We start from the raw sequence: 26,088 nt of genomic DNA on the forward strand, positions 1-26,088 counted from the left end.
ATTGTTGACTGTATGAACAATGGACAGTATTTTGGCCATAACTCACTCAAAACAGGTGCAAATGACTTGAAATTTATATCATTGGAAAGCTTAGACATAGGGCTACAACTTTGGTAGAGACGACTAACCCCAAAAATGCCATTAAGCAAGTCAAATTGATTGCCCAAGTTGAGTTACAAAAACTGGCCGAATTGACTTTGACTTAAAAATGACCTAACAGTGCAATATAAGTGCAACTTGACCAGCCATAGTAAAATGACCATATCTTGGTCTACACAACTCCAAATGACCTAAATTTTATACCGTTAGAAAGCTTAGACAAAGAGCTATAACTTTGGTGAAGATCATGGAACCCAGAAATGTCATTTACTAAGTTAAATTGCTTGCACAATTTGAGGTAACAAAACTGTCCAAAACAATTGCAACCCAGAATTTGACTATAGGAATAGTAGTCACTCATTTGATCATAACTCACTCAAAACAGGTGCAAATGACCTCAAATTTATATCAATGGAAAGATTAGACATAGAGCTACAACTCTTATGAAGACATCAAAGCCCAGAAATGACCAGAACCAAGTCAAATTGTTTGCCCAATTTAGGGTGCTAAATTTGCCAGAATTGAACTAGACCTAAAAATGACCTAAAGTTGCATTAAAAATGCAATCTGTTCAGCTTTAGTAAATTGACCATATCTTGGCCTATGCAACTTAGAATGACGTAAAATCAGTGCCAAAAGTTCAATAAGACATAAACCTATAATATTGAAATTTTGACCAGAACCAAGAAATCAAGGGAACTAGGCCAATTAAGTTAATTAAGTAAACACACTAAATCTAGAATTGGTACAATTGACTATTAAGTCCAGAAAATTCAAATAGGCATATCTCCCACAAGAAGTCTCCAAATGTAATGAGCCATACCAATATGGAAAGCTAAGAAAGAGACCTAAAGCTTTGTTTTAGGCAACTTCCTCAAATTATAAATGTATAAGGCCAGAATTTAAGGTTAAAGCCATTGACCTAATTGAGGACCATGCCAATATAGGACTTTTGAGTCCAAGACAACAATATGACTATAAATAATTCCATAAAACTTGAAGAATTACAAGTAAAATTTCTGATTGACCCTAAGACATAGGGAAACAATACTTATGAGGAATACTAGACCTCAATGTTATTATAAACAGTCCAAATAAATTAGTAAAGTTAGAACTGAAAATGCTTAATAAGGAAGTCGAAATTTAGACTTGACCTAGTTATGGTTAAATGACCATAACTTAAGTTATACAATTCAAAATTGAGTAATTCAAAAAGGAAATTAAAGAAGACACAATAAGAAACAATTTGATGAAGAGAATTTTGCTAATTTCACATAATAACCTGACCCAATGGAACAGAAACCATTAGCCATGAAATCTGAAAAATTAGAATCACATATAATTAGCCTTGAATTAAGTTAGGAAATCAATGCCAGTGAGTATAAACTCAAAATGAGGAATCCTAGTGCAACTAGAACCAACATATTTGTTCAGTGTGGAAAAGTCAACATTTATGTTTGACTAGTAATGTGAATAAGAAATATAATGACTTAATAAATCACATGAATGTATGAATGAGACATTTGTCCTTATTATCAGAGACAGGAAAAATGCTTTGAGCACAATGATACTTTAGAACAATTGATATGAAATGTATCTGTCTGATGATCTACCAAATAATTATGACATGTTGATGCTAGAATCAACCTATCCATGATGCATAAAAAGGTCAATAATTTTGTTGACCAGTGAAAGACATAATGACGTATAAACCCTAAGAATAAAGAATTAAATATGTAATATTGTAAAATGCCCTAGTTTGCCTAGTTGACTAGTTTGGATAGGTTGTCATGCCAATAGGGTTCTGACAGCTGTATTGTAAATGGCTTCACGCCACACTATGTTTTATAACTCATTATGCCACACTATGATTTTAATAGCCTATGGCTATACGGATTATGTTATGATAACTCGGCTTTTTGCCTGATTATTTATATGGCTTTTTAGCCCCACTGTTTGCACACTAGGAGATACTTTGTGACTGATGGTGTGACGGCCCGAGGTACTAGGTACCCAGTGCTAGTTTATCCACTATTTGCACACTGGGAGATACTTTGTAACCAATGGTGTGACGGCCCGAGGTACTAGGTACCCAGAGCTAGTATATCCTTTTATCCAGTCTGGTCAGTGTATAGGCTACACGAGCAGTCAATTAAAACATTATTCAATTCAGGTAGTTAAGTATAATGAAATTTCAGTACAATAAAATTAAGTATTGAATGAAATGAGTAAAAGAGATTAACAATAGAAACATAACAAAAATATAATTTGCGGAACCATAGAGACGTAAAATACAATATAGTTAGAATAATTTGTATACTGAATATTATTACTGAAAGGTTATAACTTAGTACTTCCAAAGAAGATCAAACTAGTATATAAGATAGTTGATACTAGAAATACCATACCAAAATTAAATTGATTCCTGAGTATCCGAATTATGATTTATTTATTTCTTTATTTGTATATATTATTTCTTGTTATACTATTGCACCACTAAGCAGAAATGCTTAGCATGATAGAACTGTTTTCCTTGCACAGGTACTTCAACTGAGATTTTGGAGTCCAGATCTGCAGAAGTGTCAGAAGAGTTCAAGGTTGTCACCTCCTCAGCAATGCCTGTAGATAGGGCTCATATTACACATGTTATACATTTTTTTCATTCTAAGTATATTGTAAATTATTTGTATATCCTGTACTTGACAAACTTATATAATTAGTTGGCAAATTATGTAAGTTAATGAAATGTAAGATTTCTGTAATATGAGTTAAGTATCTGATCATGAGGATTCTGATTGAGATTGAGTATGAGAAATTTTGAGACTGATTCTGAGTTGTGAATTTGAGTATATATATTGAAATTGTTTTTGGCAGGTTTAGAAGAACTGTTAGTCCAAATTACAGACGGCACTCTGCTGGATTATCATTAAAATTTTTAAAATTTCCAAATTAGTCAGATTTTGATAAACAGTAAAAATAGCCTAAACCTCATATAAAGTTTTTGAGCAAGTAAATCAAGAACTGTAATGAAATTAGATAAGATCAGGTGCTTCGGCACTCCGTGTGACACGCCTTGCTCAGCTACACTATAGACGGGTGAGGGGTGTTAAATTTAGTGGTATCGGAGCACAGTTTAGGCGTTTCTAGGCATAGATAAGTAGAAAGAACTAGTGTGCATACATGCATTGCATTCATAAGAGTCGAGGTGACACTAATGCAGATCTATTTACTTTTGATTATTCAAAGTTAAGATATGGACTCAGAGTCGTAGAGGGCATTAGAAAAAAAAGTAGAAAACCTAGTTCATGAGGTTATAACGTAGTGACTATGTAATGTTTTCAATGTTTGTTTTGTAAGCTACAGATTACAGTACAGACATGGGATTTTATAGAGCTACGTGCTTCCTCGTGGTACAATAAAATGAGAATATTTATAAGTAATCTATAATTTGATACAGTTATGCTCGAATAGAGTACTATTATGAGAAATAAATATGAAAATTCTAGTCAGAAATTTGAAAACTTTAGAACTAGCCTATCGAAAGACTATACTTGTAAGGTAGCTAGAGTCAGTGACTCGGTTACATTAATGTGAACTACCTGTACCACAGTAATTTTTATAAGCATAGAGATTTCAGTATGGCTTATCATCCTCAGATGGATGGATAGTCGAAACGAGTAATTCAGGTAAATTCTAAAACTCATTGAGTTCCTGTAAACAATGAAATGAAATGATAATAATAACCTGTAATATGTGATAAGCCCTCAAGAATATACTGAGCACTTGTGTCATTGAATCCGAGGGGAGATGAGACAGATACCTCCCACTAACAGAATTTGTATACAATAATAAGTGTCAAGCTAGCATATAAATGACACCTTATGAAACACTGTAAGGGAAAAAGTGCAGAACACCAGTACGTTGAACTGAGTTGGGAAAAGATATTTAGACATTGATATAGAGTCTTATAATTATTTTGATATTTTTTTTCAGAAAATAATGATTTAGGTATTTGAAAATATATTTAGAAGTTGTAGTGCTATTCCCTCTGGAAGCAAGAATAGATACCTTCCATTGATGGAGTTTGTGTATAGTGATATTTATTAAATAAGCATGAAGATACCAAGGTATAAGGTCTTGTATGAGATAAATGCAGAATACCTAAACAAAGGGTAATTTAACAGAGTTGGAATTGGTAAAAGAGACTGAAGAACCAGTAAGGATTCCAGTATGAGAAATTAGAGAACTAATGAAAAATAGACTTTCATGAGTAGAGATAATAAAGGCAAAAGAAAACAATGATGGGAAAGTGAATAGAATTATGAGATAACGATAAGCTCAGTTGTTTAAATCCGATGAATTTCGAGGACGAAATTCCTTTTTAGAGGGGAAGAGTTGTAACATCCTCACTTACGTAGTCGGTACGTTCGACTGTACTGATGGCTGATGTTTGTCCGGACAGCTAAAAAGGGCAGGCGGCCAGAGTACAGACAACTAGAATGTGGACAACTGGAATATAGACAGCCAAAAAGTCTGGAATTATGTTTTGGTGATAGTGAGGAGACATAAAATGATGGAATACAAGGTAAGAAAATATAAGAAAAATTAAAAGAAAATAAAAGAGATAAAATGTGATTAAGTTAAATGGGCCAGAACCCGTAGCGATGGGTGACCGCAAAGGGAAGTTACGGCGAGGACCGTTGACTAGCCTTGGACCACGGGGAACTCGGGAAAATATTTTCGGGACATAATTAAAGGTTTATAGAAGTGTAATTGACTTTGAAAATATCAAAGAAAAATTAATAAGTTAGTATAAACGAAAATTAAAGAAATCAGCGGTGCAAGGAGTAAATCGGTGTTACCGAAAAAGTCCGAATTTGACCTGAAGAGGGGCATTTTGGTCATTTAACACCTAGAGTTAGCTTTTGACCTAAATGTCCATTAAAAATAAGTAGTATTAAATTTTAAAAATGCCATGAAAATAAGAAATTGACATATAATGTAAATAGTGAAAAATGAGAGCATAATTGCAATTAAGGGAAACCTTGAATTAGTTTAATATTTAATCTAAGTTAGTGTGGGGATTTAGTGGACTATAAAAGCTCACTTGAGGACAAAGAGGGCAGCACTTCATCATCTTCAACCTCAAATTCTCTCCCATGGCCGAATACTCTCCTAAGCTTTCCTTCCATGGCCGTTTCATGGAACCTTCTTAAACTCCACCATTTTCAACTTACAATCCAATGTTCACTTAACTAATTTTGATCCCCACATCACAAGGAAGAGATTGATGGTAATTTGAAGAGGAATAGTTGAGGTTTGATTAAGCTCCACAAAAGGTTAGTCCTTTTTTTTTTTTTGCTTCCCTTGCTTAATTAAACTTTGAGTTGATGTTGTGATGAGTTGAATTGTGAAGAAATTGAAAGAATTGGATGAGTATTTGTAGGGATTTAAATTTAGCAGCCAAGAAAGTCTATGGGAAGTTGGTTAATTCTACTTGTATTTGATGGTTAGACATGTTGATTTAAGTAAATAAATGAATTAGAGCTTATGGGCATGTGTATGTTTGAAATGATAATTGAATTAGGAGTTTGAATAAGTGTTAGAGACTTTGGACAATTGAGCTTAAATGTGGCAGCCTTGAGATACTTAAGGGATTGATAATTTATGAATTTTATTATTGAATTATGGTATTGAAAGATTATTGGGAGTGTATTGTAAGTTATTAGTGGAAATTTCAAGTATTAACTAATTGTTTGCAAGTATATATTGTTGACCTTGACTTTGTGAATTAGGGTTTTATATTGATTAATGAGGACTTGAGTAAACTATTGGGAATTGACTAGTTTGAGACTTGATGAATGAGATTAGAAGTGTTATGAATGCTATATTGTAGTTTGGGAGAAGGAGGATTAAACATTAAAAGTGCAATTTGTGTGCAGGTTGTGTGATTGATGAAGGCAGTGTATAAATTAGGCCATAACTGACCTTGTGTGAGCCCAATCGGTATGAGGCCAATTGGAGGTAAAACTAGACCTAAATTGGACCAACTTTCATGCAGAAAGCTTGCCAAAATTCTATCCAGAAAATGACCAATTTAGTGACCTAATCCGGATTGCTAACTTGAAACCTAGAATTTTTGACCATATGGACAGTGGATAGTATTTTGGCCATAACTCCCTCAAATATGTCCAAATGACCTAAAATTTATATCATTGGAAAGCTTAGACACAGGGCTACAACTTTGGTAGAGACCACTAACTCCAGAAATGCCATTAAGCAAGTTAAATTGATTGCCCAAGTTGGGTTACAAAAACTGGCCGAATTGACTTTGACTTAAAAATGACCTAATAGTGCAATATAAGTGCAACTTGACCAGCAATAGTAAAATGACCATATCTTGGCCTACATAACTCCAAAGGACCTGAAATTTATACCGTTGGAAAGCTTAAACGTAGAGCTACAACTTTGGTGAAGATCATAGAACCCAGAAATGTCATTTATTAAGTCAACTTGCTTGCACAAGTTGAAGTATCAAAACTGTCCAGAACCATTGCAACCCATAATTTGACCTAGGAACAATAGTTACTCATTTGACCATAACTCACCCAAAACATGTCTAAATGACCTGAAATTTATATCAATGGAAAGATTAGACATAGAGCTACATCTCTTATGGAGACACCAAAGCTCAGAAATGACCAGAACCAAATCAAATTATTTGCCCAAGTTAGGGTACTAAATCTGCCATAATTGAACTTGACCTAAAAATGTCCTAAAGTTGCATTGAAAATGCAATTTGTCCAGCTTTAGTAAATTGACCATATCTTGGCCTATAAAACTCAGAATGACCTAAAATTAGTGCCAAAAGTTCAATAAGACATAAACCTACAATATTGAATTTTGACCAGAACCCATAAATCAAGGGAACTAGGCCAATTAAGTTGACACACTAAATCTGGAATTGGTACAATTGACCATTAAGTCCAGAAAATTCAAATAGGCATATCTCTCATAAGAAGTCTCCAAATGTAATGAGCCATACTAATCTGGAAAGCTGAGAAAGAGACCTAAAGCTTTATTTTAGGCAACTTCCACAAATTATAAATGTATAAGGCCAGAATTTAAGGTTAAAACCATTGACCTAATTGAAGACCATGCCAATATAGGACCTTTGAGTCCAAGTCAACAATTTGACTATAAATAATTCCATAAAACTTGAAGAATTACAAGTAAAATACTTATGAAGACATAGGACAACAATACTTATGAAGAATACTAGACCTCAATGTTATTACAAATAGTCCAAATAAATTAGTAAAGTCAGAACCGAGAATGCCTAATAAGGAAGTTGAAATTTAGATTTGACCTAGTTATGGTTAAATGACCATAACTTGAGTTATACAACTCAAAATAGAGTAATTCAAGAAAGGGAATTAAAGAAGACACAATAAGAAATAATTTGATGAAGAGAACTTTGCTAATTTCACCCTATAGCCTGACCCAATGGAACAGTAACCATTGGCCATGAAATCTGAAAAACTGGAATCACATATAATTAGCCTTTAATTAAGTTTGGAAATCAATGCCAATGAGTATAAACTCAAAATAAGGAGTCCTAGTGCAATTAGAACCAACATATTTGTTCAGTGTGGAAAGGTTAATGTTTATGATTGACTAGTAATGTGAATAAGAAATATAATGACTTAATAAATCACATGAATGTATGAATGGGACATTAGTCCTTATTATCAAAGACAGGAAAAATGCTTTGAGCAGAATGGTACTACAGAACAATTGATATGAAATGTGATATGTCTGATGATCTACTGAATAATTGTGACATGTTGATACTAGAATCAACCTATCCATGATGCATAAAAAGGTCAACAATTTTGTTGACCAGTGAAAGACATAATGACGTATAAACCTTAAGAATAAAGAATTAAATATGTAATCTTGTAAAATACCCTAGTTTGCCTAGTTGACTAGTTTGGATAGGTTGGCATGCCAATAGGGTTCTGACAGCTGTATTGTAAATGGCCTCATGCCACCCTATGTTTTATGACTCATTATGCCTATACGGATTATGTTATGATACTCGGCTTATTGCCTGATTGTTTATATGGCTTGTTAGCCCCACTGTTTGCACATCAGGAGATACTTTGTGACCGATGGTGTGACAGCCCGAGGTTCTAGGTACCTAGTGCTAGTTTATCCATTGTTTGCACACCGGGAGATACTTTGTGACCAATGGTATGACGGCTCGAGGTACTAGGTACTCAGAGCTAGTATATCCGTTTATCCAGTCTGGTCAGTGTATAGGCTACACGGGCAGTCAATTAAAACATTATTCAATTAAGGTAGCTAAGTATAATGAAATTTCAGTACAATTAAATTAAGCATTGAATGAAATGAGTAAAAGAGATTAGTAATAGAAATATAACAAAAATACAATTTGCAGAACCATAGATACTTAAAATACAATATAGTTAGAATAATTTGTATACTGAGTATTATTACTGAAAGGTTATAACTTAGTACTTCCAAAGAAGATCAAACTAGTATATAAGATAGTTGATACTAGAAATACCATACCAAAATTAAATTGATTCCTGAGTATCTGAATTATAATTTATTTATTTCTTTATTTGTATATATTATTTCTTGTTATACTATTGCACCACTAAGCAGAAATGCTTAGCACGATGGAACTATTTTCCTCGCATAGGTAGTTCGACTGAGATTTTGGAGTCCAGATCTGTAGAAGTGTCAGAAGAGTTCAAGGTTGTCACCTCCTCAGCAATGCATATAGATAGGGCTCATATTACACATGTTATGCATTTTGTTCATTCTAAGTATATTGTAAATTATTTGTATATCCTGTACTTAATAAACTTATGTAATTAGTTGGCAAATTATGTAAGTTAATAAAATGTAAGAATTCTGATATATGAGTTAAGTATCTGATCATGATGATTCTGATTGGGATTGAGCATGAGAAATTTTGAGACAGATTCTGAGTTGTGAATTTGAGTATATATATTGAAATTGTTTTTGGTAGGTTTAGAAGAACTGTTAGTCCAAATTACAGCCGGCACTCTATTGGATTATCGTTAAAATTTTTGAAATTTCCAAATTAGTTAGATTTTGATAAACAGTAAAAATAGCCTAAAGCTTAGATAAAGTTTTTGAACAAGTAAATCAAGAATTGTAATGAAATCAGATAAGATCAGGTGCTCCGGCACTCCGTGTGACATGCCTTGCTCGGCTATACTGTACACGGGTGAGGGGTGTTACATTAGCAAAGAATTTGGAAATCTTGAAATTCAATAAAAAATCGAAAAATCAAAATATTTTTTACCAATAAAATAAATCATTTGTTAAAATGACTCTGTTCAAGAATTTCAATTATCAAATCATAATTGAACATTTAAAGTAATTCCAGTAATTTATGGAAACAAATTTTAATTTCAATTAAATCAAATATACATAAATCAAATATACATAAATCATAATTGAAATCACAATTCTTTACTATTCAAAACTATTCTTTATCTCACTACTCTGCAAGACTAATCCGAAATGGTCATCTTCGGGGCGATTCTAACTCCCTGTGGTCGGGGAGGTCGAATCGGGATTATAACATCCCTATGATCAGGGAGGTCAAATCATCATGCACAGTATATAACACAATAATAAAACTTCCAAAAGGGCCAACGAAAAACTTAAATCTAACCTCTAATTAGAGGAGAATCTAAGCCTGTGCACATACCATGGTATTCAAAACAAAACAAAGCTAACTCCATTCTCTCCTCAACAAATGAGAGAGACGGCTTGTCACACCCTACCCCTTTGTAAGGCAAAACATGATCCCGTAGTATACCTAATGAATTACTAACTTCGTCTACTGATAACCCATTAAATACACTACAAGAGATTTTAAAACTTTTCTTACTTCTTTTTACAGTGGTGAGCAAAATTTACAGGTGTTAAAAACCTTTTTGAACTGAAGTGAAACAGCTAACACATTTGGACTATTAGTGACTTCTGTAAAAATTTTGGCAGGGTGCCATTTGTATTTTGGATAAAACAGTTCTTCAGAAAAACCTGTAAAAAAAAAAACTTCAATATAATTCTCAATCTCCACTCCAACAGTTAAACAACACAATATCTTTCTCAACTTAAAGCTACAGTAGTTTTTCAAAGACTGAGATAAAAGAAATACAGTATAAATTTTACAAGCCAAAATAACTCATAATTTATTTTACAACTTCAATGTACAATTTTAATTTACAACTGCTCAAAACCAAGAACAATATATACATACAGTGAACATACATTACAGTACAAAATGCAAAATGTGGTATACTCAATATACCCAATGATTTCTCGCTGAATGTACTAGCAGCCTAGTTTGTTGCCTTGTCAATCTGTCTACCTGCGACAGCAATGAAAAGCTATCGTTGAGACAGTTATCTTGTATATAGGTAGTTTGAGTTTGATACTGCTTTCATACTTGTACTGTGTATGGGTATATGGGCATCTGTTGGCTCCTACTAGTTATATATGGAGGTAGGTGTTGATCAAGATGGAATATGTTCCTCTAAGTAAATAGAGATAAAATCCTATGTTCATTTAATTGTTCTTGATGTTCCAAGTTCCAGGCCAGGACAGATAGATTTATTCAGTAAAGAGTTTCTGATGAGAAAATTTTTAATAAAGAAATTGAATTAAAGTAGAACATAATATTCATAGAAAATGGAGTTTGACATAAACCATGACTCGGCTTGAGTTGGGATTTTGTAGAGAGAGATTCTAGTGCATGGTAACATATGATTATAGGTTCATTTAAGGTAAACCTTATTACTAATTGGGTGGCCATGGCATGCTATGCTAGGTGTTAACCATGGTCTATGAGGTTCATAAAATGATTTAGAGAAATCATTTATGGTAAGAAAGAGTTCTGATGATATTAAGAGTTGATATCATGTCTCATTGCCAATTAGTGATGAGCCTAGTAAGTCATACACATACACAAGTTATCACCTATTTAAATATGATTTAATTAATTAATTAAAGAGTTTAATTGATTAATTAAATAGGTTTGGTTTGCAATTAAATTGCAAAGTCCCTAGCATGACTTGAAACCAAATCTAGATTATTGGATGTGTAGTATAAATTAAATTTATATTTAAAGTGTTTAAATATGAATTTAATTAATGAGAAATTAATTAATAGAGATTAATTAATTAATTTATATTTGATATAAATTAATTAGAAGAAGAAAAATAATTATTTTGGGTTGAAACTCAAAATTAAGACACAGGGGCATTTTGGTCATTTTGCAGTGTGACATGTGGCACCATGAGATGGTGACACATGGGATTACACATAAGCTTGCCAAATGTTTTTTTAATCATGTAAGATGATTAAAATCAAGATTAAATATAGGTTTGACACTTGGCACAATGTGATTGGGTCACTTAAACCTAGAGCTAATCAAAGGGTGACATGTGGCAAGGGTTTAATGTGTTAACCTAGCTATTTAAGTGTTGTTATGAGAAAATAAAATACAACCAGCAGCCACACACCTTTGTAACGCCATTTTGAGGGTTTTCTTCTCTTCTTCTTCATCTCTCATCAATTCAAAGAGATTAGCCATCAATCTCTTGAATTAAGAACACTAGAAATTATTTCTAGTGTCCTGTTTACATCTTTAATCTCTTAAAAGGCAGAACTTGATTTTCTAATTAATAGAAAAAGCTTTAGAAGCTATTCAAGGGCTGCCATAGGTGTTCTTGGTGTGGACAAGCTAGAGGGACAACATCGGTGTCACGAAGACGAATCTCAAAGCGCAGACACTGCGATTGCATCAAGAGGTTAGTGTAATCATTCTTGATTTAATCTAGGGTTCTAAAATTAATCTGATTAATTTTAAAATCTTAAATGGCAAATACAGATCCAAAAACATATTAAAAGAGTTTTAATATGTTGTTTATCATTGAAATCAAATAGATAAAAATAAATCTTGCATGATGCATATGACCCTAGGTGAAAATTTTTGAATTCAATGGTATAAACTTGTGTTTTTCATGCTTCCGTTCCTTCAGAGACAATGTCTCAGTGGTGCACAACATTAACCAAATACAACTTTAAATCACAATTCATAAATCATATAAATGATGGATAACCATAGTTAAATTCGAGACAATGAATGTCATAAGGAATTTAACACAATATCACAATAAATCTCAGTAATCAAAACGTAGTTAAATTCAAAAGACAGTGAATGTCAATAAGAATTTAAACTCCATTTCACAAATTATCAAAGCTCATAATAACACAACTTAGTCAAATAATTTAAGAATATAGTGTTGCCAATTCATACACAACTTAAGCCATGACACAATTTTCCGATCATTGCCGTGTTGTATACCACGACAAAGCAATCACAACCCCACTAATCGAAATCAATGAGGAAGGAAGCTAGCTATATAATAAGTACTCATCCGATCACCTCAATTAGTAAATCAGAGAGGGAGAAAAATAAACGATCACAACCCCATAAATGGAGAAGGAATAATGTGATACTGTCATGATAAGTGTGAACACAAAATCAATTCCAAACTTTTTATTCAAATGATTCATGAGAATCCAATAAATTTCCAAAATCATAATTTCATTCACAAAATGGCAACACAATTCATAATTAACTTCAATTTTCACAAATCACACTAAATCAATTTTTCCACAGTTTCAAACTATTTACAATGCTTTTTAAGCAATAAGTATCCATTCAAACACATTTCCATAATTGAAAATAATAATATACAAATAGTCATAATTTATTTCAATTGAAAAACTCAAAAGAAATAACTGTTGTGCACAAACCTCTGATAACTATCTCCTGGCCTTGACTCAGTGTTTCCTTCCCTTTCCCTGAGTCTTTGCTAACTGAGAAACACAATTTGAGGTGTTTCAATACTCATTTAAACTGTCTCTAACGATAATGCTTGATAATTAATTCACTGGATTCTATTACTTGCTTAGTCAGCCTAATATGTCGACTCTCGATGCATTCTAGGTAAATTAGGTTTTAATGTTACTAATATGTCACATTCGATGGTCTTTTAGGGTTGGTACATGTTACTAAATTCTTGCAATTTGTTGGATTCCAGGATACTAGTTTGACCTAGCCGGACGACCTAGTTCCCTCAGTTTTCGGGTTTTGGTCAAAACTACAAACTTGTAGATCTATGTCTTATTGCACGTGGGGCAAAATTTCAGGTCATTCTGAGTTATGTAGACCAAGTTATGGTCATTTTACTATTGCTGGTCAAAATGCATCAAAATTGGTCACTTTAGGTCACTTTAGGTCATTTTAGGTTCGGCCAGTTTTTGGACCCGAACTTGTTCAAGCTTTTTGGCTTTCTTATGGCCATTTCTGGACTTTGGTGTCTTCATAAGACTTGTAGATATAGGTCTTAACTATTCATGGTCAAAATTTCAGGTCAATTAAACCTGTTTTGAGTGAGTTATGGTCTAAACACTAACTGCTGCCCAAATGGTCAATTTTCATGCCTTAATTGCACTAATCCGAATTTGGTCATTTTTCAAGTTACCTTACAAGCAGAATTTTGGCAAGCTTCCTTCATGAAAGTTGGCACATTTTGTGCCTAGTTTCACCTCCAATTGGTCTCATACCAATTGGAGCCACACACTTAAGGTTCTAAGCCCAAAACCTAGCTGCCCTATTGCATTTTGTTCATACTCATCAAAGATCACCTTTAACACTTACCAAACTTCACATTCATGCCCATTCTGGTTCGTACCATAACCTAGACATATTTTACCACATATTTTTGATCATTTTGGCAGCTTACAATCGTATTGAACATGCACCATAAAGTGCAGAATTTGTCAAACTCAATTACAACAATTTAATCACCTAATCATGCTCATTTACATGTCTACTATCATAACATATATCTTCACCACTAACTTACATACATATTTAGCAAAATTTAGGACCACAAATCATTAAACAACTTCATGAATTCCAGCATCCTTCAAAGAGTTAACAAGCTGCCACATTTGTCCAGCCTCCATAATTGCCTTCAAACTCAAATTTCCACTTGGTCCACCATTACATATGCATGAAGTTAACTTACCAACACTTTAAATGTGACACCCCTTACCCGTCTACAGTATGTCCGAGTAAGCTATGTCACACGGTGTACCGGAACACTCTATTTTATCTTAATTAATTTTCATCATAATTTTAAATATAACTTGTGAAATATAATTTATTTAAGTCACTTGTTGAAATTTTAATTTATTTGAGGTTCCGAAAATTTTATAGAAAATCCGGCAGAGTACCGGCTAAAAATGGAGAAAATAGTTCTTCGGAACCTGTGAAAAACACTTCCTATAATCATATTCAATCATCTCAAACTCCCATATCAAAATCTCAATATTTTTCAATTTCATTTCTCAATCATTCATCTCATGTGATAATCATGTACAAGTCACAGATAGATATTCACTTTTCTATTCACAAACACAATTCTCATTATTTACATGAACATCAAAATACATTACATAAGTTCAACTACATATGAGAAAATAAAAGTTAGTTACAAAATACCAAAATGAAACCTAGTGTCCTACCAATGCACTGTGGATGGTGAGGTGACACGGACACTATGCAGAGCTGCAGGAGGGTCTCACCCAGTCTGCGGTCTACTAGGCTCTCGATCAGTATCTCCAGAACCTACGCGTGGCAAAAGCAACGCGCTAAGCAATAATGCTTAGTGGTGCAAATAATAAAATAGAAGGAAATAACATAAATAAATATGCATTGAATGTATCGATGTTTTACTTGTTTTGTACTTGTTATAATCATTTATTTCATTAACTTTATCCACTTTCATTCTTTTGGTTGCCCAAGTAACCTATACTGAATGACTGGACTGGATAAACGGGTAAACTGGCACTGGGTATCAAGTACCTCGGGCCGTCACACCATCGGTCATATATGTATCTCCCGGTGTGCAACAGAACAGCTAACAAGCTGTAAATAATATGAGGCACGAGGCCAAGTCTCAACACAATGTCAAAATGGCTAAAAGCCATAAAATCACTGTGACACCCCTTACCCGTGTACAGTATACCCGAGTAAGTAATGCCACACGGTGTACCGGCACACTCTAATATACCTTAATTAATTTATATCATGTTTTTGAATATAATTTGTGAAAGATAATTTATTTAAGCCATTTATCAAAATTGTCATTTATTTGAGGTTCCGAAAATTTTAAAGAAAATCCGACAGAGTACCGGCTAAAAATAGAGAAAACAGTTCTTCGGAACCTGTTAAAAACACTTCCAATATTTGTATTCAATCATCTCAAACTCAAATATCCAAAATCTCAACAATTTTCAATTTCGGTTCTCAACAACCTTTTCATTTCTCAAACATCCATTTCTCAAAATGCTCATATATAACAATAAATAAATGCTCAAATTTTGCGTTCATAACCATAACTTTCATTATTTACATGAACATCAAAATACATTACATAAGTTCAAATACATATGAGGAAGTAAAAATTAGCTACAAAATATCAAAATGATGCCTAGTGTCCTACCAATGCACTGCAGAAGTTGAGGTGACACGGACACTGTGCAGAACTGCAGGATGGACTCACCCAGTCTGCGGTCTACTAGGCTCACGATCTATATCTCCAGAACCTACGCGTGGCAAAAGCAACACGCTAAGCAATAATGCTTAGTGGTGCAATAATAAAATAAAGGAAATAGCAAGAAATAAATATGTAATGAATGTATATGTTATATTTATTTGGTATTTGTATATCATTTACTTTGTCCACTTTTATTCATTTGGTTGCCCCAAGTAACCTACACTAGACGACTGGACTGGATAACGGGTAAACTGGCACTGGGTATCGAGTACCTCGGGCCGTCACACCATCGGTCACATATGCATCTCCCGGTGTGCAATGAGCGGCTAACAAGTCGTAAACAATATCGAGCACAAGGCCAAGTCTCAATGCAAGGTCGAATGGCTAATAGCCATAAAATCAAGGAATGGCATATTTCCATGTGCGATCGCTAATCGAACCCTATTGGCATGCCAAACTATCAAAACCAATCTTGTTAGGTATACTAGGGCATTTGAAACTTTTAAATTCTTCAATTTGTGAATTTCAAGTTTTGGTGTCACTATTCACCTCATTGGTCAACAAAAATGTTGACTTTTAGATAGAAAATATGTACATTGACTTTGGCACTCCCAACATACCACATTTGGCATTCAAAACTTATTGGCATTAAGCATTTATACCATTTCAAAGTTTAATCCAAGGAAAGCAGAATTTTTAGTTTTTGGAACTCAACTTTACTGTTCCATTGTACACTATTTCAGTGGGAATTTGAAGAAATGGCAAACATGAAAGTTGTTCCTTATTTTGTCTAGTTGAATTTCCTTTTTTTAATCACTCCATTTGGAGTTTTGAAGCTCCAGATATGGTCCAAAGACCACAGCTGGCCGGATTTCCATTCTGCAGAAATTACCAAATCTGCAGTACCATGAACAGTGACTGTGATTGCATTTTGGAATTGGTTCTGGCCATAATTTGGGGTAGGTTTCTTCATGAAAGTTGTTTTTCTATGTCTTAACTTGTTTCGATAAGAATTTCAGGTCAATTGACCATTTCTACAGTGAGTTATGGCCAAATGAATAGTTACTGTTCATTTAGTCATTTCTGCAGGTGCTGTTGCAGGGGATCCGGATTGGGGCCAACTTTTGGTCCTCTTGCTTTGGTCTTTTGGGCATGGTTTCTTCAGCAAAAATGTGCCATTATAAGCCTAGTTTCATGTCCAATTGGCCAAACAACAATTGGACCAACACAGCCAAAGTTATGGCTATGTAATTGGACTGAAATCTCAGTCCATTGCTGCTGTCCCTAGGCAGCATAGTCATTCACTTTGCCATGCTATTTTTCAGTCCATATTATGATCAAATCTCCTCAAATGGTCATTAATTGACCATTAGAATGTTCTTTAACAATTGCATAAGCCAAGTTCACATTTTACTCCCAAAACCCTAGTTCAAAGTCATGATATATACAATTTACCTTAGTTAGCTACTAATTCACTATTCTTATGTTTATAAACTTCAAACATGGTTTCTAGTTCACTCCAAGCTCATCAAAAACACTCATTCCTATTCCTTCAATAGGGCAGCTGAAATTCATGTACACATACACATGAGTTTTGTTCATTTAAATTTCATTTTCTTACTATATTCAAGTTCCTATTCATGAAATTAAAGAATTTTAGGTATATAGTGCACTAACCTTTAAGTGGCAGAATTTTCCCAAGTTAAATCTTCACTTTCCTTCACTTTCTAGGCTGCCAAAAGGTTATGCAAGGTGCTAGGATAAATTTTAGTGAATGGAGTATGAGGATTTAGGGTGAGACTTAGTGGAATGGAAAGCTTATGGAAGTGTTAATGGAGGATTAGGTCTAGGGCAAGGTTTCGGCTGCCTTTGGGGAGGATGATGGCTACTGGATTTTTAATTGTTTTGGTCTTTGTTTTGTCTCTTTTAAGTATTTAAGAAAGCTTATTAGCTTGTGATTGGTTGGTAATTTATAAATGACATCACTATGATGTCACAAATTGCTTTATTTGATTTTTCTTTTCTTTTCTCCACTACTCATTTTCAATTTAATTTCTAGTAATGTTTATTCATATTTTATGTCATATTAATTATTTACTTAACTGGACAAGTAGGCCAAAAATCACCTCTGAAGGCGAAATGACCAAAATGCCCTCCGTTTGGCTCAATGGGCCAAAATTGTCTGTACCGATTGAAAAATTTTTCTAGGTATTTTCTTGGCATTCTAATGCCATGGGAACCTTAATAACCCTTATATGGAGTCCCAAAAATTATTTTATAATTTTTTCCCCGGGTCTAGGGCTCCTCGTTGCGAGAACCGCAACTTCCCTCTGGTTACCCATCGCTTGGGCACCGGCTCGTTTAACTCGGTTGTATTTTATTTCTAAAATTTTTACTAAATTTTTCTTATTAATATTTGAGTTAATTAAGGTCCCTCGCTTTGATTTAAATATTTTTCCAGACGTTCTAGGTATGGGACCGACACGGTCAGGAGCGATGAGAATGTACGGAGTTGCTACAGGGAGGGTGTTACAACTCTTCCCCTCTAATTTAAATTTCGTCCTCGAAATTTACCTGATGCAAACAGTTGAGGGAACTGCTGCCTCATCATCTCTTCACTTTCCCAAGTTGCCTCTTCGGTGTTGTGGTGCCTCCAAAGCACTTTCACCAGTGGAATCCGCTTATTTCTCAACTCTTTTACTTCCCGAGCCAGGATCCGTAGAGGTTCTTCTTCATAAGTCAAATCCGGTTGTATTTCAATTTCTTCTCTGGAAATGACATGTGAAGGATCTGAGCGGTATCTTCTTAGCATAGACACGTGGAACACATTGTGGATCTTGTCCAGCTCTGGTGGTAAAGCTAGCCTATAGGCCACTGGACCCACACGTTCAATGACTTCATATGGGCCAATGAACCTAAGGCTTAACTTACCTTTTCTTCCAAACCTCAATACCTTCTTCCACGGTGACACCTTGAGGAACACTTTGTCGCCAACCGCATATTCTATTTCTTTTCTCTTCAGGTCGGCATAAGATTTACATGCATGCGAGCGACCTTGATTGGCTTTGATTAGTTTTACTTTCTCCTCGATCTGTTTCACAGTGCAGCCCTACCAATTTGTCTTCGCCCAATTCAGTCCAGCACACTGGAGTTCTACATTTTCTCCCATACAGTGCTTCATATGGGGCCATTTGGATACTAGCTTGGTAGCTATTGTTGTATGCAAATTACGCGATGGGAGGTATCTATCCCAACTTCCCTCAAACTCAATGACACAACTCCTCAGTATATCCTCAAGGATCTGACATATATTTCATGTTATTGTTATCATTTTAGTTCAATATTTGTATTAATTCAATTGGTTCAATTGTTTACCTGGATTGCTCTTTCTGATTGCCCATCCGTCTGAGGGTGGAAAGCTGTGCTGAAGTGGAGTTGTGTACCCAAGGATTCATGCAACTTCTTCCAAAATCTCGATGTGAATCTAGGGTCTCGATCAGATATGATGGAAAGTGGAATTCCATGCAGTCTAACTATCTCACTGATATACAATTCTGCTAACTTCTCCAGTGAGTAGTCAGTCCTAACTGGCAGAAAGTGTGCTGACTTCGTCAATCTGTCCACTATCACCCATGCTGCATCATGTTTCTTCCGGGTGAGAGGTAGACCACTTACAAAATCCATGGTGACCCGATCCCATTTCCATTCAGGTATGCGTATAGGCTGTAGCAAACCTGATGGAACTTGATGTTCTGCCTTGACTTGCTGACATGTCAAGCATTTAGTCACATAGTCAGCTATGTCCTTCTTCATACCAGGCCACCAATACTGAAGCTTCAAATCATGATATATCTTTATACTTCCTGGGTGCATAGCATATACACTGATGTGTGCCTCTTTTAGAATACTGGCCTTCAATTCCCCATCATCGGGTACACACAGTCTTCCTTTGTAACACAGACACCCATCTGCTTTCACCTCATAATCAGTTGCTTTTCCCTCTGAGATTTTGCTCATAATAGCCATTAGCTTCTCATCTACCTTCTGCCCATCTAAAATCTGCTGTAACAGGTTTGGCCTCACTTGCAACTAAGCCAAAATAGCTCCATCTCGAATCAAAGATAGACGGGCATTCAATGATCTCAAAGCTGTGATGGACTTTCTGCTCAAAGCATCAGCAACTACATTTGCCTTCCCAGGATGGTAGTCAATTACACAATCATAGTCCTTCAGGAACTCAATCCATCGTCTCTGTCTAAGGTTGAGCTCCTTTTGGGTTGGCAAATATTTTAGACTTTTGTGGTCTGTGTAAATGTAGCACTTTTCACTATACAAGTAATGCCTCCATATCTTCAGTGCAAAGATAATTGCTGCAAGCTCTAGATCATGGGTAGGGTAATTCTGTTCATGTGGCCTTAGCTGCCTGGAAGCATAAGTGACCACCTTCCCCTCTTGCATCAATACACACCCTAACCCATTATGAGAAGCATCACTGTAGACCACGAAGTCCTTTCCTGACACTGGCTGTGTTAACACTGGTGCCTCTGTCAACATAGCCTTCAACTTCTCAAAACTGGTATGACACTTGTCATTCCAGTCAAATCTAACATTCTTGTGTAACAACTTGGTCATTGGAGCAGCTATTAAGGAAAATCCCTTCACAAATCTCCTGTAATACCCAGCTAGCCCCAAGAAACTTCTGACCTTAGTTGTATTTCTGGGAGGCTTCCATTCCATCACTGCTTCTATTTTCTTGGGATCCACCCTAATCCCATCAACTGACACTATGTGTCCAAGGAATGCAATCTCATCCAGCCAAAAGTCACACTTGGACAACTTAGCATACAGTTCCTTTTCTCTCAGGGTTTGCAGAACAATCCTCAAATGCTCATCATGTTCTTCCCTGGTCTTGGAATACACCAGAATATCATCAATAAAGACCACTACGAACCGATCTAAGTATGGGTGGAAGATACGGTTCATAAGGTCCATGAATGCCGCTGGTGCATTTGTTAGGCCAAAGGGCATCACCAGAAATTCATAATGCTCATACCGGGTCCTGAATGCATTCTTGGGCACATCTACATCTTTCACCCTTAACTGATGATACCCTGATCTGAGATCAATCTTAGAAAATACTCCTGCTCCCTTCAACTGATCAAACAGATCATCAATTCTAGGCAACGGATATTTGTTCTTCACAGTCACTTTATTCAACTGCCGGTAATCAATGCAAAGCCTCAAAGTCCCATCCTTCTTTTTCACAAACAGCACTGGAGCTCCCCATGGTGACACACTGGGGCATATGAACCCCTTATCAAGCAACTCTTGCAACTGAGTTTTCAACTCCCTCAATTCAGTGGGTGCCATCCTATAAGGAGCAATAGAAATGGGTGCTGTACCCGGCAGTGTCTCAATAGCAAATTCAACTTCCCTTTCTGGTGGCAAACCGGGCAATTCTTCAGGAAACACCTCTGGGAAGTCTCTTACTGTGGGTATATTACTCAGGTTTGGCTTAGCCTGCCTAGTATCCACCACATGTGCTAGGTAGGCTTCACAGCCTTTTTTCATCATTCTTCTTGCAACTATGGCTGAGATGACATTGGACAGGAAATCTGTCCTTTCCCCCACAACCGTGATCTCATTACCCTCTGAAGTTTTTAGAGAAATTCTCTTCAATTTGCAATCAACTATTGCCTGATGACATGACAACCAGTCCATTCCCAAAATCACGACAAACTCATGGAAGGGCAACTCAATTAGGTCTGCCAAGAATTCATACCCCTGAATCCTTAACGGGCAACCCTTGTACACTTTGTTCACTACTACACTGTGGCCCAATGGATTAGTGACCAGAATGTCTTGGTCACTCTCCCCTACTAGTATCCCCCTTTCTACGGGTAGGTTGATGCAGATATATGAATGAGTGGATCCTGGATCCACTAATGCATGCACAGTGTAGTGTAGAGGAGAACGCACTCGATGATGTCCGGCATCTTGCTCCTCCCGAGCTCTCGGCATAATTTACGCGGTGGTCCATTATCCGCCTCTCTGCCGCTCGATGCGTGCCTCTGTGATGGTCCTATCGCGCGACGGCGATTTTTTACCTCTTTGCGGTGCGGGAGCAGTGCGTCGCTTGTGTTGGAGCAACAGTAGTAGTTCTGCGTGGGCGCTCTCACCGATGCTCACGACCCACATCTTAGCAGGCACCGATTACTCCAACATTCCCTTGTGCCATTTCGCATGGTGTGGACATGCGAGAAGATGTTGGGCTGGTCCTGAACCCCATCCTCGGAGAGCCGCCCACCGATGGTGTGGACCGACCTCTCCTAGGGGTGAATCGTGGCCCGGGCCCCGAGATCGACCACGACCTTGTGGCTGACCTGAACTCGCATGCAGATGGACCTCTGAACTTCTTCCCAGGTGCAGGAGATGAGCTAGACTGACCCGGGCCCCTCTTCTGCTGTCTATCCCTTCTGGTCTGCTCACTGATTCTTACTTTTTCAACCTTTATTGCAGCTTCCACTAACTTGGTAAATTCTGTGATTCCCAAGGCAGTGAACTGGATCTTTATGTTGTCATTGAGTCCCTCTTCAAATCTCTTGCACCTTTCAGCTTCATTAGGGACTATCTCCCTTCCATAGCGGCTCAATCGGACAAATTCCTTCTCATATTCGCCACCGACATTGTTACGCCTCAGGTTAATGAATTCTCTTCTTCTCTCTTCCAGGTATACAGTACCCACATATTTCTTTTTAAATTCGGAGAGAAAGAAGTCCCAAGTTATAGCTTCTGGCTGCACTTCACTGGACACAGTATCCCACCATTCGTAGGCATCATCTTGCAACAGGGATATGGCAGCTTCCAGATTTTGCTCTGGAGTGCAGTGGAGTTGTTTTAAAACTCTGCCCGTTCTGTTCAACCAATTCTCGGCTGCAACAGAGTCATCTTCTCTCTTGCCATAGAAGTCCACAGCTCCAAACTTTCTTAGCCTTTCCAGGTGTGATTTCTGCTGTGGAGCTGGTGGTGGTGGTGGTGCTGGCATTACCCCGGCCATTTGTCTAAAGAAATCGGCCATTTGCTGAAACATGGCCTGTGGAGGCTGAGCAGGCTCTGCTTGAGCTGGCGGAGCAGATTCTCTCATGCCCCCAGTCTCAGCTGCTGCAGGTGGAGCATGACTCTCCACTTCCTCCTCGACTACCCTCTGAGATGAAGGGTCCATATCCTATTTAACAAAGACAAACAGATCTGCGTTAGTGTCACCTCGACTCTTACAAATGCAATGCATGGTATGGACTCAATCTAGGCCCAGAAACGCCTAAACCGTGCTCTGATACCACTAAATGTGACACCCCTTACCCGTGTACAGTATACCCGAGTAAGTAATGCCACACGGTGTACCGGCACACTCTAATATACCTTAATTAATTTATATCATGTTTTTGAATATAATTTGTGAAAGATAATTTATTTAAGCCATTTATCGAAATTGTCATTTATTTGAGGTTCCGAAAATTTTAAAGAAAATCCGGCAGAGTACTGGCTAAAAATGGAGAAAACAGTTCTTCGGAACCTGTTAAAAACACTTCCAATAGTTGTATTCAATCATCTCAAACTCCAATATCCAAAATCTCAACAATTTTCAATTTCGGTTCTCAACAACCTTTTCATTTCTCAAACATCCATTTCTCATAATGCTCATATATAACAATAAATAAATGCTCAAATTTTGCATTCATAACCATAACTTTCATTATTTACATGAACATCAAAATACATTATATAAGTTCAAATACATATGAGGAAGTAAAAATTAGCTACAAAATATCAAAATGACGCCTAGTGTCCTACCAATGCACTGCAGAAGATGAGGTGACACGGACACTATGCAGAACTGCAGGATGGACTCACCCAGTCTGCGGTCTACTGGGCTCACGATCTGTATCTCCAGAACCTACGCGTGGCAAAAGCAACGCGCTAAGCAATAATGCTTAGTGGTGCAATAATAAAATAAAGGAAATAGCAAGAAATAAATATGTAATGAATGTATATGTTATATTTGTTTGGTATTTCTATATCATTTACTTTGTCCACTTTTATTCATTTGGTTGTCCCAAGTAACCTACACTAGACGACTGGACTGGATAACGGATAAACTGGCACTGGGTATCGAGTACCTCGGGCCGTCACACCATCGGTCACATATGCATCTCCCGGTGTGCAACAGAACAGCTAACAAGCTGTAAACAATATCAGGCAAAAGGCCAAGTCTCAATGCAAGGTCAGAATGGCTAAAAGCCATAAAATCACGGAATGGCAGATTGCCATGTGCAGTAGTGCTAACTGAACCCTATTGGCATGCCAAACTATCCAAACCAATCTTGTTAGGTATACTAGGGCATTTGAAACTTTTAAATTCTTCAATTTGTGAATTTCAAGTTTTGGTGTCACTATTCACCTCATTGGTCAACAAAAATGTTGAATTTTAGATAGAAAATATGTACATTGACTTTGGCACTCCCAACATACCACATTTGGCATTCAAAACTTGTTAGCATTAAGCATTTATACCATTTCAAAGTTTAAACCAAGGAAAGCAGAATTTTTAGTTTTTGGAACTCAAATTTACTGTTCCATTGGACACTATTTCAGTGGGAATTTGAAGAAATGGTAAACATGAAAGTTGTTCCTTATTTTGTCTAGTTGAATTTCATTTTTTGAATCACACCATTTGGAGTTTTGAAACTCCAGATATGGTCCAAAAACCACAGCTGGCCGGATTTCCATTCTGCAGAAATTACCAAATCTATAGTACCATGAATAGTGATTGTGATTGCATTTTGGAATAGGTTCTGGCCATAATTTGGGGTAGTTTTCTTCATGAAATTTGTTTGTCTATGTCTTAACTTGTTGCTGTAAAACTTTCAGGTCAATTGACCATTTCTACAGTGAGTTATGGCTAAATGAACAGTTACTGTTCATTTGGTCATTTCTACAGGTGCTGTTGCAAGGGATCCGGATTGGGGCCAACTTTTGGTTCTCTTGCTTTGGTCTTTTGGGCATGGTTTCTTCAGCAAAAATGTGCCATTATAAGCCTAGTTTCATATCCAATTGGCCAAACACCAATTGGACCAACACAGCCAAAGTTATGGCTGTGTAATTGGACTGAAATCTCAGTCCATTGCTGCTGTCCCTAGGCAGCATAGTCATTCACTTTGCCATGCTATTTTTCAGTCCATATTATGATCAAATCTCCTCAAATGGTCACTAATTGACCATTAGAATGTTCTTTAACAATTTCATAAGCCAAGTTCACATTTTACTCCCAAAACCCTAGTTCAAAGTCATGATTTATACAATTTACCTTAGTTAGCTACTAATTCACTATTCTTATGTTTATAAACTTCAAACATGGTTTCTAGTTCACTCCAAGCTCATCAAAAACACTCATTCCTATTCCTTCAATAGGGCAGCCAAAATTCATGTACACATACACATGAGTTTTGTTCATTTAAATTTCATTTTCTTACTATATTCAAGTTCCTATTCATGAAATTAATGAGTTTTAGGTATATAGTGCACTAACCTTTAAGTGGCAGAATTTTCCCAAGTTAAATCTTCACTTTCCTTCACTTTCTAGGATGCCAAAAGGTTATGCATGGTGCTAGGATAAATTTTAGTGAATGGAGTATGAGGATTTAGGGTGAGACTTAGTGGAATGGAAAGCTTATGGAAGTGTTAATGGAGGATTAGGTCTAGGGCAAGGTTTTGGCTGCCTTTGGGGAGGATGATGGCTGCTGGATTTTTAATTGTTTTGGTCTTTGTTTTGTCTCTTTTAAGTATTTAAGAAAGCTTATTAGCTTGTGATTGGTTGGTAATTTATAAATGACATCACTATGATGTCACAAATTGCTTTATTTGATTTTTCTTTTCTTTTCTCCACTACTCATTTCCAATTTAATTTCTAGTAATGTTTATTCATATTTTATGTCATATTAATTATTTACTTAACTGGACAAGTCGGCCAAAAATCACCTCTGAAAGTGAAAATGACCAAAATGCCCTCCGTTTGGCTCAACGGGCCAAAATTGTCTGTACCGATTGAAAAATTTTTCTAGGTATTTTCTTGGCATTCTAATGCCATGGGAACCTCAATAACCCTTATCTGGAGTCCCAAAAATTATTTTATAATTTTCCCCCCCGGTCTAGGGCTCCTCGTTGCGAGAACCGCAACTTCTCTCTGGTTGCCCATCGCTTGGGCACCAGCTCGTTTAACTCGGTT

This window comes from Hevea brasiliensis, chromosome 3, assembly GCF_030052815.1.
Source record: "Hevea brasiliensis isolate MT/VB/25A 57/8 chromosome 3, ASM3005281v1, whole genome shotgun sequence".
Classification (NCBI taxonomy): Eukaryota; Viridiplantae; Streptophyta; class Magnoliopsida; order Malpighiales; family Euphorbiaceae; genus Hevea; species Hevea brasiliensis.